Source organism: Pseudomyrmex gracilis, unplaced genomic scaffold (genome assembly GCF_002006095.1).
Source record: "Pseudomyrmex gracilis isolate BER0280 unplaced genomic scaffold, ASM200609v1 scaffold_423, whole genome shotgun sequence".
Taxonomy (NCBI): domain Eukaryota; kingdom Metazoa; phylum Arthropoda; class Insecta; order Hymenoptera; family Formicidae; genus Pseudomyrmex; species Pseudomyrmex gracilis.
The window spans coordinates 42188-57780 of NW_018021007.1; the positions used below are offsets into that span (position 1 = coordinate 42188).

Sequence of the window (15593 nt, forward strand, 5' to 3'; positions counted from 1 at the left end):
ATACTTTGGCTACACTAGTTCACAGTCTATCTTTTTTTATCTATATTAAAAGGAAAAAGATAGACTGTGAACTAGTGCAGCCAAAGTATGGAAAAAGAACAGACCTACTGTGTAACACAATGTCCATTGGTGTGAGAAAGAGCATATTAGTGTGTCTCACTCACACTAGTGAACACTGTGTCGTACAGTGTCGCCTGTGTACGTAGCTGAAAAGCTCCCTCAATGTCTTATGTGATGTAATTTCCGAATTACTAAAATTGGAACGGAATAGCTTGTTTATTTGTTATTGACCTTTCATCATTTTTTTTCTTTTTGTTTTTTCAAATTGCATGTGACCACTCTGATACAAAGATAATCTTTAAAGTTAACATTAAATTGGAATGTAACCAATCATAATTAAGAAAACTATGCCAATTTTAGTGAACTTTGCTTTGATTGATTAAATTTTTAATCTAGTCTCCCATAGTCTGATGAGTATTATGGATGTTCTTACACAATGGTTCTAATACATTGATAAAGTAAAGTTGTGGATTATTCACTCGTTGAACATTTTAAGCTAATGGCGGAGATGCATGTTCCAAGGTAGAGGGCACAGCGGCGGCGCGGCATCGCCCTAGATAACGGTAGAATCGCGCAGTGATGTCCAGTGGTGTCGCGTTGTCTTTTCGAGAGAGTGTGAAAATCTAGCGGGGCGGGATTACGGGAAGGCAGAGGAAAAAAAAGTGCGTATATTCGCGTCATCGTTATTATTGCCGTCTTAGAAACTTGTGGTGAATTTCGTGCACCGCAAGTGAGTAGTTGTGTAGTATTACAATCGATTGGTACTAATATCAGGCCATAAAAGAACTGCGTCAAAGCAAAATAAGACGCAGCACAAGAGAAAGCATTGTACATTCGTGTCAACTTTTATCAGTGTAGAATTAATTAGGTTGAACGACACGATCGTACCTCTTGGTTGATTCGACAAGTTGAGCTACGACCAGCAACTATCTACACGCTGCTTTCCCTATGGACTCGTGACAGTGGCGACAGAAAAGTCGAGCTGAGTAGAGAGCGGAAGATATCGCTGTGTTAATCGCCGGGAAAGCAACCAGGTCAGTGGACAAGAGACGGCCAACAGACAAACGAGAGGACGAACGGTGCGCGTGAGACAGAATAACAGAGGCGTGAAAGAAGAGTGAGGGAGAGAGAGAGTGAGAGCGATAGTGAGTGAGTGAGTGAGTGAGTGAGTGAGTGAGTGAGTGAGTGAGTGAGTGAGAGAATGAGTGAGTGAGGGAGTGAGTGAATGAGTGAGTGAGTGAGTGAGTGAGTGAGTGAGTGAGTGAGTGAGTGAGTAGTAAGTGAGTGAGTGAGTGGGTGAGTGTATAAGAAAGAGAACGAAGAGAGGAGAAGGGAGAGGGAGGGAAACAGACAGTGGAGAAAAGACAGAAGTATTATCGAGTGAACCCGAGAAATACTGCAAGCAAAGCGTGGTGCATCGAAGAGGCACGAGAGAGGTAAGGACCGACGGGACGATACGGCTTCTAAAAAAAGAATTCTTTTCCTCTCCCTTTCCTCGTATATGAAGGCGCCATGCATCGTCCTGACACAATGAAGCGATCGACCGGAAATCGTTTACGACAGCAATAGCGGCTGTCCGTCCGTTTGGTCACAGAAAATACATTTACGTGATTTCGACAGATGATTTAAGTTCAATTTTCGTGTAATATTAAAATATAAGTTTTTTTTACATTCTTATATAGTGAGTTTAGTGTTACATATAAAGATTATTTTCACACATTTTTAGCAGTATGGAATTCCACTTAAATACTGGTATCGCTGTGATTTCAAATTCTTTCGTTCTTTCAATGACTGCAATGCTGAGAATGGAATTTCTTTGTCTTATTGTCTTCTCGTGATTTTGCCAACAAATGTGCAAATTGACAATGTGAACGAATGCTCACATAACTCGCTTTTACCGTTCCACACAAGACAACTAGCGTTTCCTTTTGTACAGAAGGCCGCTTATTCGAGCCGCTTGCAATATGTAGTCGACGATAGAAACAGGAAGTTTACATGATTCATTTAAGACTGTGGCTGCGTTCCGATATTCACTGCTAATACATAACTATCTATAGCACATGTAACGTGAAGTATAGATTTTTAATACTGGCAGTGAATATCAGAACACAGTTTATATGTTGTAGTATATGCTGTTATATGAGATCCTCCCATACGTTGCTACCAATAACACTGTGAGCGCGCGAAACGCGCCAGGCTGTCTTACACGCGTAAGACAGCCCGATGTATATTTAATCGCGAATCTTCGTTAATTAAGATCTCGGGAACTATTGCAAATCTCGCAAAATGATATAAGACTTTTTGACTCAGTTTTACTCTTTGTACCTGCTTATAAGAGATGTTAAAATAATTGTCGGACATCCTGTATATAGAATCGACAATTTAAAATTACATTAGTTGTTACACTTGCTCACTTATTATTTATATCACTCTTTATTAGAATGTCTTATAAAATTTTAAAGATGGTTTTTACGTTGACGTTATTAAAGCTTAAAGTTATGATTTTTTAAATCTAAAGTTTTTTACATGAATGTTTTATTAAGTTACAAAGCTTAAAGGCTGAAATATAAAAAAGTACAAAATCAGAGATTAACAGATCACCAATCACAAAAAGTCATTTTAATCTGTAGTAGATTTATGTTATATACAGGGTATCCTATTTGAGGTGGAACAATGATATATTTCAAGAACCAATAACTGAATTGAAAAATGTTTCAAACAAAAGTTATATTGGCATTGAAGAGGAAAAATGATAACATTATTAATTTACTCGTATAATATATGGCGTCACTTGCAAGATTTCATTATAACGGCCATTTTTTAAAATAGAAATCAATTCGTGCATGTGCGTAATTTTTGGAACGCTGTAACTCAGAGAAAAATGATCAAAAATCCTAAAATAGAAAACTGTATTCATCTCATTGTCAGTTACAACTTTTATTTCAAGAAAAAAACCGACTTTTATTTAAACAAATAGCCGTCATAATAAAATCTCGAAAGTGGCGTCATCTACAATTAAATTGATAATGTTATTATTTTTCCCCTTCAATGTTATATAACTTTTGTCAGATACATTTTTTTATTCAATCATCGGTTCTTGAAATATAACATTGTTTCGCTTCAAATGGGACACTCTGTATATCATTTAAGATAAAAATTTGTTAGAGAAGAAAAATAACAAGAAAGTAGTCTGCTCAATATAATGTTAGAATGTTCTTACAGCACATTCTTTTTATTTCCATGCTCAATATTCTCACGGACAGCTATTCTTTCAGTTCACATACTGCTATTACTTAAGTACTACTGTTAGTACTACTGACACTCGCACGCTAATCACATGTCAGAACAAAGCTACGCAACCTTTGCGTATGCGTAGTATCTTTGTTTTGCGCAAAACTTTTGCCAAAGAGTGGAAGATGTGGAATATAAAGAAGGTGAGAATAATGAGTTTATGAGTCCTGGTTGTAAAATAAAGATATTATACAATGACTCCTATAGTACAAACATTGGAAGAATATTAATTCGCAAGATTGAACTATTGCGTACAATATTCCTGAAAGATTGCTATAATATAGGCTGCGTTCCATTATTCACTCTAAGTACTAAAAATCTATGCAGCACATGTGACATGAAATATAGATTTTTAGTACTGACAGTGAATATCGGAACAATAGACACACTATGTTCACTTCCAGCCATATATTTCTGCATTAATGTTGATATATTTCAAAATATATTGTAGGCATTTCTATATCGTTACTGCAATATTCACACAGTGTTCTAAAATATTAATTTTCATAATATAGTACTAATTTTTAAGTACAAAAATCCAAAATCGCCGATACTTTGGATTTTTATAATGTTTGTCATCTGAGAATAAGTATTATTGAGAAAACAAAGTTTATGTCTAAATATTTTTATTATAAACGTTACTTAAAAATTTTAAGTATATAAAATACATTAATATATATATAAGGAAAAAGTAAAAATATAGAACAGGAATTGTACAAGAATTCGCATTTGTACTAAGACTACAGTTCGAATCTGTGGATAGATACACTTCGATTTTCTTTAGTTAAAGCTTGAACACCATATATTCCTATAAAAGTAAATTTTGTGTGTGTGTATGTGCGTGCGTGTGTGCATGTGTGTGCGCGCGCGTGTGTGTGTAATAGAGAAAACGAAAGAAAGATGAGAGATGAAGGAAGAAAAAAGATCGTGCAGTGCTGTTTTTTCTACAAACGGTGTACAATTTTCATAATGAGTAAAATCATCCACATTGCAATGATTGAACAAGGCCTGTACTCTCTGACACGACTTGGATCGTTTGAGAACAAAATTTAAGGTTTTTATTTTTTTTTAAGGCTCGATACACAGTTTTATCTTTCAATGAATAAACTTGATTGAAAGAGATTAGTAGAAAAAACTCTGAAGCATTAGAATTCAAATTTGAGATCTTTATATGGGCAGCCAATAGATAGAAATATGTATATTTCAAAACATAATATCAAGAATTGACACAGATGCGGACTCATATACTGTTCAGAATGCAGATATGTAAGAGATCTATAAAAATTTATAAACATATAAGTATATGTAAATTATATGTGAATATATGTGAATATATGTAAATGTGACTTCAGTTTATTATATAACTTATAAAATGTATATTTATCTAAAACCATTAATAATAATAAGTAAGTAAAACACAATATCCTTACAATACTATTTTATAACATTTTCAAATATATAAATTTTAATGTTGTGTACATTACTGTAAACAATTTTTGATCCAAATTTTAAGATGTCGATAATATTTAAATAGAAATTATATATTGTTGTAAATATTTAAATGCACTAATGTTTTTTTACAAGTTTAGTAATATTTTGTAAATACAGTACAAAAATAATGCAATACGAAATAAACTTAATGAAATTTATTACTTTGCTACAATAATGGTGTAACAGTGAAGCGTTGCCATACCATTGCTATGACATTGTCGAAACTTTTACATTTAAATCTTTTACTTTAGAAATGCTTTTTATAGATTATTGTGAAGAAATCCTTAGCCTGATATCTCTGAACGAACGTTACCAACTATCAAAGTACTTGTGATGATTTGTAGATATTGTACATATAAACTATATAAGAATGTTATATGGCAGCAATAATGTAAAAAATAGACTCAAATATCGAAGAAAACAATTAAATTTAATAGATTACAAATATTTTGTAAATTTACAACAATTTTTTGTAAATTACTTAGATAAGAGAATGTTACATTAATCTTACTTTTAAATTACATGTAATTATTAAAATTGTTAGTAATTTAATTTAAATTACATTTAAAATAATATAAATATGTACAGGGTGTTTGGTAATTGCCGGAACATCGCTCGTAGGTAGGTAGAAGAGGTTATTCTGAGTCAAAAAGTCCTATACTTTGCAAGATTCGCAATAATTAACGAGATGTTAATTAATAAAGGTCCGCGAATCAGCATGCGTCCACGTGCGTAATGACAGCTTGGTGTTTTGCGCGCTCACATCGTAGCATCGGAATAGGAGGAGCTAATATAATACCCAGCAAACACAGATATATAACAGCAACGTCGTAATAAAACAAATGTAACAAGTAATATAACATGGTCGTTGCATGTAACATCCATGTTAGTTGTAATTTCTTACTTATCGTATATTGTAGTTATATAATATGAATATAACATGTAAGTAGAATGTAATATATAATTGTTATATAGTTACAGAAATGTTATATGAAAGTTATAATGTCATTATCAGCTATATATATATATATAATAACAAGCAATAATAGATATATAACGTAATTATATTACATTTATAAAACAAAGTTACATATAACATTGATGTTAATAGAGTATAACAGCTGTTATATTACGTATATTACGCTGTTACTTCTATGTTATATAGCGGTTATATTCTGTGTTTGCTAGGTAGCATGTGATATACATAAACAGCATGCATATAATATTCATAAAAATCAATAACTAAACGCGAAAGCATGGACCTCGTATTTTTCTTTATCAAAATAAATAAGTCTAATGTCAAGATGGGTAAATATTCAGAAAAACGGAGCATCTTCGGAGGTCAATGGCCTTGGCATATGTTGTCAAGGACATTTCCCTGAACATCAGTCTGAAGGTTTTAGCCGTTGCTCGTTGTTCGTTAAAAAATTATAAACAAAAGAAATCTCATCAATAAACTGTTATTTTTCGACACCGTGTACATTTTGTTTGTGTTGTAAACGTTTAGGCAGGGGGGCTACGCTCTCCCGCAGGGGGAGGTTCTTCGCCTCCTCCCTACTCTCCCTCGAGAAAAAATGAAGATTTCAATTAAGCGTTGCTTTATGTCAAGATTGTTTACTTTATTGTTTACAATATTTTACAATGTTATGTATGTCTGTTGGTATAGCAATATATTATAAATATTATTTATTGATTCGCAATTCGCTATCATTTAATGGATAAATTTTGGACATTATTGAGAAAAATTTGTCTATGCGTTTGCGTATTACTTTTTTGGTACACAAATAGTTTATTTGTCGATCTAAATCGTACGTCAAATGAAGAAATTTGTGTAGGAACATGTTTAACGCTTGTTCGCTCACGGAAAACTAAACAACATCAATGTGTTGAGAAATGTAAACAAAGCTACAAGGCCACTTAACAAGACTACCTTGTTTATGTTTTTCTTGTTTGTGTTGTAAGCGTGTAGGTGGGAAGGTCTCGCCTTTCCGCAAACCACGTACATACACTCTCGACATGAAGCGACACTTAATTGAATTCTTCATTTTTTTGCGAGGGAGGAGCAGGGGGGAGGAGCAAAGCTTCTGCGGGGAGGCACAGCCCTCTGTCTACACGCTTACAACACGAACAAAACGTACACGGTGTCAGAAAATAAGAGTTTATTTATAATAATTTTTTAGTTTATAATTTTTTAACAAACAACGAGCGACAACTAAAACCTTCAGATTGTTGTTTAGGAAAGTGCTCTTGACAACATATGTCAAAATTGACCTCCGAGAGTGCTCCGTTTTTCTGAATATTTATCAAAAATTAGAAGTTACTTACCGTTGCAAATATTATAAATATGTATTGATGATGCAACAATGGTTATCTTGCTTGTTTTTTTTTTAAAACATTTAAATAATAGTATATACGTGGATAATGTGTATGTGTATTTTCAAAAGTTTATTTTAAAAATATATACAGTATCCACGTACATAATATTATTTAAATGTTTTTGAGAAAAGAAACAAGCAAGAAAACCATCGTTACATCATCAATAAATATTTATAATATTTGCAACGGTAATTTCTAATTTTTTCCCTGTGAGGTTCTTTTATAAATAAAATAAATAAATAAATGATATAAAAATCACAGGAACATCTTAATATTACTCATATGTGAGTAAAGAAAAATAGCAAGATGTCAGTAATAATTATTTATTTATTTATTTATTTATTTATTTACTTATTAGAAGAATTCCTTAAAGAATACAAAAAAATTTAATTTTTTCTGTTACAATAAGTAAATATTTGTTGAATGTAAACTTTAGAATATAAGAAAAATAAAAATCAAGACTGCAATAATATTTGCAATGAAATGTAACTTCTAATTTTGTTCTTTTTCTATGGTTTTTTAAATTTTTCCGTAAATAAGTATCTACATAAATGTAAAAGAATTTATTTTTAATACATTTTGACACTAGACTTATTTATTTTGATGAAAAAAATACGAGGTTCATGCTTTCGCGTTTAGTTATTGATTTTTATGTATATTATATGCTGTTTATGTATATCACATGCTATTTTATTACCTCTTCCTATTCGAATGCTACGGCGTGAGCGCGCGAAATACCGAGTTGTCATTACGCACGTGGATGCACGCTGATTCGCGGATCTTTATTAATTAACATCTCGTTAATTATTGCGAATCTGCAAAGTAGTATAGAACTTTTCGACTCAGAATAACCTCTTTTACCTACCTACATATGAGCGGTATTTCGGCAATTACCAAACATCTTGTATATATTTATATTTATATATTTGTTTCGCACGAACATCTAGTGTTGACTCTTATTGACTAATTTAGTATTAGTTTAAATTAAAAAATTAAAATTAAATAAATAAAGAAAACCTAAATAAAAAATAAATAAAAACTTAATAATAATAAGTAAAAACTTACTAATTTAAAATACATATCAGTTAAATTAAAAATAATGAAGTATATTGTTTTCAAAAATTCTTTTCTTCAGCAGAAAGAAACTCTGATTACTTCTTAATTTTATAGATTTATATAAAATATATTTTTTAAACATCAGACATAGTTTAACTAAATATTTATATAAGGTTAATTTCTTCAAAAGTTACTGACCGTGACTTCTGTTTGTCTAAGACATTTTTCCGTGCAATAATCGAAAAATTTTTTTTTAACTGTTGTTTGTTAAAAAGTTAGGTATACAAAATATGACCATAAACGAATCAACAAAAATCAATCAACATTTTAAACTTTATTATTTGTAATGTTACAGAATCTTAGATATTTTTGTGTTATTTTATGATATGATACATTTATAATACTCAGTATTTTTTAATATAATGTAAATAGAGAAAATAATATTAGACGAAAGTTAAAAACATCGCGTAGGACATTTAAAATTTATGGAATTTGTTTGTGCGTCGAGGAAGTCTTTCACACTTCTTATTAATCAGTGTGATTCTCGAAAGCGAACAGCGTCGCACTGCAATTGTGAACTGTATACATAAAAAGAAAGGTAAAAAATAAGGTTCTACTTGCTGATATTAAAAATGCAGAAGTTTCTCTAGAATTCGCATAAATTATACAGTTAATAGAATGTAGTAAAAACTGGGAATGACATTTGCTGTGAACTAAGGAAAACGCAGGAAACTTGACTTATTTTGTCTGGAGAAATTTTGTTTTGCTTTAATGATCTAGTTGTTCAATCTATCAGGAACTATAGAACTATGAAAAATAAAGTCAGAACTCTCAATTATGTGAATCTTTACGAAACAATACGCCAGCTTTATATACACAAAGAAAATATTTACATTTACAGTTTGATAAAATTCATAGTCAGTTTTCACGAAACGTTGTAAATATACTTCTAGTAGATTAAAAATTATTTGTACTAGAGTTTTTTGTGTATAATATCATTATATAAGTGCCATTAACAAAAACTGTATGGTAATTACCATTCGAAGATGTTTTTCGGGTTTGAACCGCGTTAGTGTCATTTTTACACCGACTTTTTGTTAACATTTCAGCTCACTTTATCAGGATTTCAAGAGCAGCCTGATACTGAGATACTCTTAGTCACGCATCTCTTTTTGTAGCGCTAGATTATAGAGGTAGGGATGTGTAGTAAAGGAGGTGTGTAGTAGCAGTAAGGTAATATGACGGAAGGGGCCGGGGATGAGTCTTATGGCAAGATAGATTGTCACACTAGACTGATCATTTGTCTATTATCTTTATTGAGATTGTTTGGATGTTTGTATATCTCCAAGGACTCCATATATTTTCTCAAAAAGTAAGCTGCAGTTTTGTTTAGTACTTGGGTTTGGTCAAACATGATTTTGTGACCAGTTTCCAATTGATGTTCTGCTAATGCCGATTGTGAGTAGTGTTTTAGACGCATTGACTGATGTTCTTATAGTCGTGTGCTTATTATCCTATCAGTTTTTTTATGTATACTTTATCGCATGAACAAAGTATTTTGTACATTCCTGGTGTGTTTAGTAGGAGTTTTTTATTCTTTGGACTGTTAAAAATCTGTTCTAGTTTTCCCGGAGTTTTGTAGATTGTTTTTATGTTGTGTTTGTTTAGAATTCTGCCTATCTTATCTGTGACCTCTTGTATGTATGAGAGGCAAGTAACTTGTTTCTTTAAGTCTATTGTTTGTTCTTGTGACAGCATGTTTTGAATGTTAGTAGATGTTTTAGTTTGAGTAGATGTTTTTAAGTAGATGTTTTCTAATTACTTTGTTTATTTGTTGTACTGTGTAGCCATTTTGTTGTGTTTTTTACTTCTTTGAGTTCGTTTTGAATGCTATCTTTGTCGCATATAGTAAAAGTCCTATAAACTATTCAAAAACTCACGTGAGATTTACACGTGTACACGTATATATATATATATATATATATATATATATAGAGAGAGAGAGGGAGAATATATATATATTCTGCACAACATCTAGCAAACGGCTCACATAACCGTTTGTACATTCCTTAGTTTAGAAACTTCGGAACCTGAAAGATTCTTTATTAATTGTCCTATAAACTAATTAGTCTATCACTGCTTGTTTTTGGACTGGAATGATGATGTGATGTAGCATATAGATATCAGTTGGTACTGATAGGTTTTCTATAAATTTGATGACCTAGAGAGCCGTTAGGTTTTCTTGTGATTAGAATATCTAAAAATGGAGTTTCCCATGTTGTTCTGTTTCTAATGTGAAGGTAATTTTTGGATGTTGTTTGTTGAGAAAGTTCAAGAAGTTATAGAGTTCTTTCTCTTCATGTTGCCAAATAATTATCGTATATGTGTAGACGAGAGAAGGGCTTTGCTCTTCTCCCTGCACTCTCTCTCCCTAAAAAAACCTAACTTAACTCAATTTCATACATTATGCATCGTATGTTGAGTTAGGTTTTTTTGAGGGAGGGTGCAAGGAGAGGAGCAAAGTCTATTTCTCGTCTACACGTATAAGATAATGTGTGATACAAACACAATATTTACTTCTTAAAGCGACACAGTGTTGGAAAACAATGATTTATTCAGAAAATTTATTTTGTGAATAACTCGAAAAGCCGAGCGGCGGTCATATATATAAGGAAATATTATTCAAAATGACGTCTTTATCAACATATTTCAAGGTCATTAAAATTAGTGAGGAGGCTTAGTTTGTAAATAATTGTATTTATTTAATTATTGTATTTATTAATTTATTCATTAGGTATTTTTATTAAAACTGTAGTTATTAATCTACTGTGTGCAGATATAATATGCTGAATATTTTTAATGATACGTTACAAAAATTAATATCAAAAATATAAGAATTTAAAAGCTAAAAAAGTATTTGTACATTTATAGATACAATTTATAGATAAGTTTATATATAAGTATAAAATTTTACTATTTACTGATTAACACTATTTTACCGACTGCTGTATCAAGACTGCTCCGAAGATAAAACATTTTTGAATGTCATACTGAAAAGTTGCAGATAAGAAATATTTTTTTTATTGCAAGATAGTGGTTTTTCTGCGTAAATATAAAAAATAATATAAAAAAATAGAAAAACTATTAAATTTAAATTTTATAACAGTATAATATATTGTTCAAAATGAGAAAACGAAAACTCTACAGATAATATGCCACGATCAGGTCTGCCGAAGAAAACTTTTTGCAAGTGTTCGAACATTATGTAATGATGTCGATGACATCACGAAACAAAGTGTACCCCAAAAGCATGAGAGACAGTTTGCATTCTGCTGAAATATATGGCAGAGGTGCGAGAAAAAAACATCAATAATATAAACAGAGAAAAGCGAGGTTTGCAAAACCACATTTTAATAAACTACTCAAATTTTAGAAACAAGTTATTTTTTTTAGATGAAAGTAAATTTAATATTATTGGCTCGGATGGAAAGAATCCATTTTGAAAAAAACGAAGTAGTAAACTTTAACAAAGAATCTTAAACCAACTCCCACACAACAATTCAACGTCCAATGGACGTCCATAAAACATCCCGCTCGACATGTACGGACGTCTAGATGACGTACCAAATATGTTTTGTCTCGAGGACGTTCATTAGACATCGTTTGTACGTACACTGTACCGCTCTCAGACGTTCTTTGTATGTCTTTTGTACATCTTTAAGACGTCGTCGTATGTCGTCTTAAGTTGGTGTGTCGTTAGTACACATAGCACGTAATATTACTGCAATATCATAGTAATGTTGGTTTTTCACTGCAATATTACACTCTAATAGTAAAAATATTATGGTAATGTTAACGTAACGTTAAAATGTCCGCCGGAATGCATCATAGTAATATTACAGTAATATATAAACAAACTAATGGCACATTGCCTTGTAAAAGAGAAATTAATTCGAGATTTCTTCACTTGAATTAATCTTTGGAGGCCTAATTCAGTTTGTTGATTTACTGATTAACTTAATGAAAGGTAGCCCGGAAAAAATCTTGAGGTGATGGTAGGATTTGAACTCAAGACTTTCATATTCGCACCTCCTACACTTGTCAGTCCGCGAGACCACTTGTTTCTTACTGAAATGTAATTCTTCTATCTACTTGTTAAGTTATTCTACACATTACTTTATTTAAATTTAAATAGATATAAAATACATTTAAATAGATATAAGAAATATCTAAATAAATCTATGTAAACGTACACTTTTATTTGTTAATAGATTATTTTATATACATCTACTCAGATATACTTACATCTAAGATCTGAAAAAATATGCGGTGATTTAATATAGTTAATCTGAGTAAATGTAAAATAATAAATCTACTAATAAATAAAAGTGTAAATTTTATAGATCTATTTAGATATTTCTTACATTTGTTTAAATTTAATTTGGGTCTAATTAGACTTATTTTTCTATTTTTTTGAATTTAAAAAAATTTTTTTATTAAGTATAAAATTATTAGATTCAATTTTTATTATATATAATTACATAATTATATATAATTACATGTATAGTACACTAATAATAATATATGTTTTATAGTATATATAATATAAATATACAGAGTATTTTTTCGGAAAAAATTGCCCGCAATACTTCGGAAAGTGATTGGAAATCCAAAACGAAAGAAACCAAGTTATATAAACAGGTTCGAAAATAAGTTGTATTCTAGTTATAGCCACTTTTATGTCTACTTTAGCATCTTTCATTTTTTATTTTTTATTTTTTTAATTTCTCAATCTTTATTTTTTTTAAGTTTTTTTTTATTTTTTGATATTTGTAAATATTGGGAGTACAAATTAGTTCGGTCCGTTTCCAAAAGATGGCTCCGGCTGTTGTGAATGGTTCATAGTGATTTTGGCGGTTTTAGAGAGGAAGTTAGACATCTGCTAATAATATTCAGTTTATATCGCTTTGAATTTTATACAAAAACCTTGATTTTATTGTATGAAATGTCGAATTTTGTGTTAACCAAGCAGCATTTGCGGGTGGTTTAAATTTTCTGCTTTAATTGGAAGAAAAGTGCAGCTGAAGCTCATCGAATGCTTGTCGAAGTTTATGGTGACACTGCTCCAACTAATAAATCATGTAGGGAATGGCTTCGATGATTCAAGGATGGAGATTTCAGCGTTGAAGACAAGCCTCGCTCTGGACAGCCAAAAAACTTTGAAGATAAAGACTTGGAGGCATTACTTGAAGAAGATCAGAGTCAAACGCAAGAGGAGCTTGCAGAATCATTGGGAGTAACTCAACAAGCCCTTTCTGTACGATTGAGAGCCATAGGAATGATTCAAAAACAAGGAAATTGGGTGCCTTATGAACTGAAATCGAGAGACGTTGAAAGGCGATTTTTCACTTGCGAGTTGCTGATTCAAAGGCAACAAAAAAAAGGTTTTTTACATCGGATTGTGACTGGAGATGAAAAGTGGATATTTTACAACAACGCAAGAAGAAAAAATACTACGCTAAGCCCGGTCAATCGTTGCCATCGACCTCAACATCAACACCAAAGCCGAACATTTATGGTTCGAAGATTATGCTTTGTATCTGGTGGGACCAAAAAGGTGTTGTTCACTATGAGCTGCTGAAAACCTGGCGATTCCATTACAGGCAATCTGTATCGGTTACAATTGATTTGTTTGAGCCGTGCATTGCGAGAAAAACGGCCGGAATACGAGCAAAGACATGATAAAGTTATTCTTCTTCATGACAACGCTCGGCCTCATGTCGCAAAAATCGTAAAAAAATATTTGGAAACGCCCAAATGGGATGTTTTATCGCACCCGCCGTATTCTTCGGACATTGCTCCGTCTGATTACTGGTTGTTCTGCATACGAAGGATGCAGTACGATTTGGCAGGTCATCGGTTCACTCTTTTCGCAGAAATCAAAAATTGGCTTCAAACTTGGATCGCCTCCAAAGACGAGTCATTTTTTCGAGATGGAATTCAAAAATTGCCTGAGACATGGGAAAAAGTAGTAGCCAGCAATGGACAATACTTTAATTAATCTGCTCATTCATTGTGTTTTGAAATGAATGCATTTTTGAACACAAAAGAAACGGGCCGAACTAATTTGTACTCCCAGTACAATTAAATTATCTTTAAAATCAAGGATAAACATAAACAGGTACTTAGATCAAATTAAATATAATGTTCAAAATGACTATTTTTAGCACAAATGCAGATCTTTATTCTTTTATCAAATAAGTTCGAAATGAAGTTACTTATGTTAAAACACAATAGTTATTTATGTTAAAATACAATAAAATAAATTAAATTATTATGAGTATAATTATAAAAAAATTACGATTTTTAAACATAAAAGTGACTATAACTCGGAACGACTTATTTCCAGACTTATGTTTATATAGCTTTTTTTCTTCTTTTTGAATTTCTGTATATCTCACACATTGTTATCTGAGAGTAGACATTTTGTAAAACACTACAATAAACGTCGTTAGGTCGTAACACAGATATCCTCGAGCTGTACTACAGATGTTTTCGAGACATCTTATGGACGTTTCCAAGACATCTTCAAAACGTCTTATCTCTGCACAAAGGTGTGGACAATATTGTGGAACTATAAAACGTCATCTAGACGTCTTTTGGACGTTCAAAACCAGGCGTCATAAAATGGACATGTGAAGGCATACATGATATCTTCCAAATACGTCTGTTTGTTGTGTGAGCTGTTAAACATGGCAAAAAGCACATGATGCTATGAAATTGCATGGCATACAATAGCGTTGATAAACAATAACAAAAAGGAAAAAGATTAAAAACGAGCCAAACAAATAGGTGACTCACTATATTTAAAATACAAATTACATAGGTATGCTAAGACATTATACATTGCGAAACGTTTCGAGCTTTAACGTGAGTCTTCATCAGACGCAGTATATATGTAAAAAATTTAAAAGAAACAATGAAATTACAGAACAAAATTTAAATTAAGATGCAAAGTACAGTTGAGTGTCTCTAATAGGACGCTTCAAGTAAATTACAGATGTCATACATTACATAAAAGAAGACCGACGATTGTTTATGATAGATAAAAAGTTGAAAAGTAAATCCTATAGTGAGTATACAAAACACCGAAGATAACATATAGAGATAGTAAAACACAAACCATGGGAACGCAAACATAAAACCGTTTACTTTTAATGTGTCGATGCACGAAGTCAACTGTTTAGAAAAGAACAGGCAGCTATATATAAAGATATGTATAAAAATTTTTTATTAATATATATATATATATATATATA

At 31.5% G+C, this 15593-nt stretch overlaps 1 protein-coding gene across 6 annotated transcripts in view; it reads left to right on the forward strand.

Moving 5' to 3' along the window:
• The first annotated feature begins 503 nt into the window (after positions 1–503).
• LOC109860604 (ras-like protein 3) overlaps positions 504–15593 on the forward strand; it is a 45946-nt gene continuing 30856 nt past the window's right edge. The window contains exons 1-2 of one of the 6 annotated variants that reach the window (XM_020439827.1): positions 504–790; positions 914–1094. The gene's annotated coding sequence lies outside the window, so the exon portion shown is untranslated. Of the gene's footprint in view, positions 791–913; positions 1095–1345; positions 1497–15593 lie in introns of those variants that run through there. The other 5 variants (XM_020439828.1, XM_020439829.1, XM_020439830.1 and 2 more) reach the window with 5 other exon arrangements.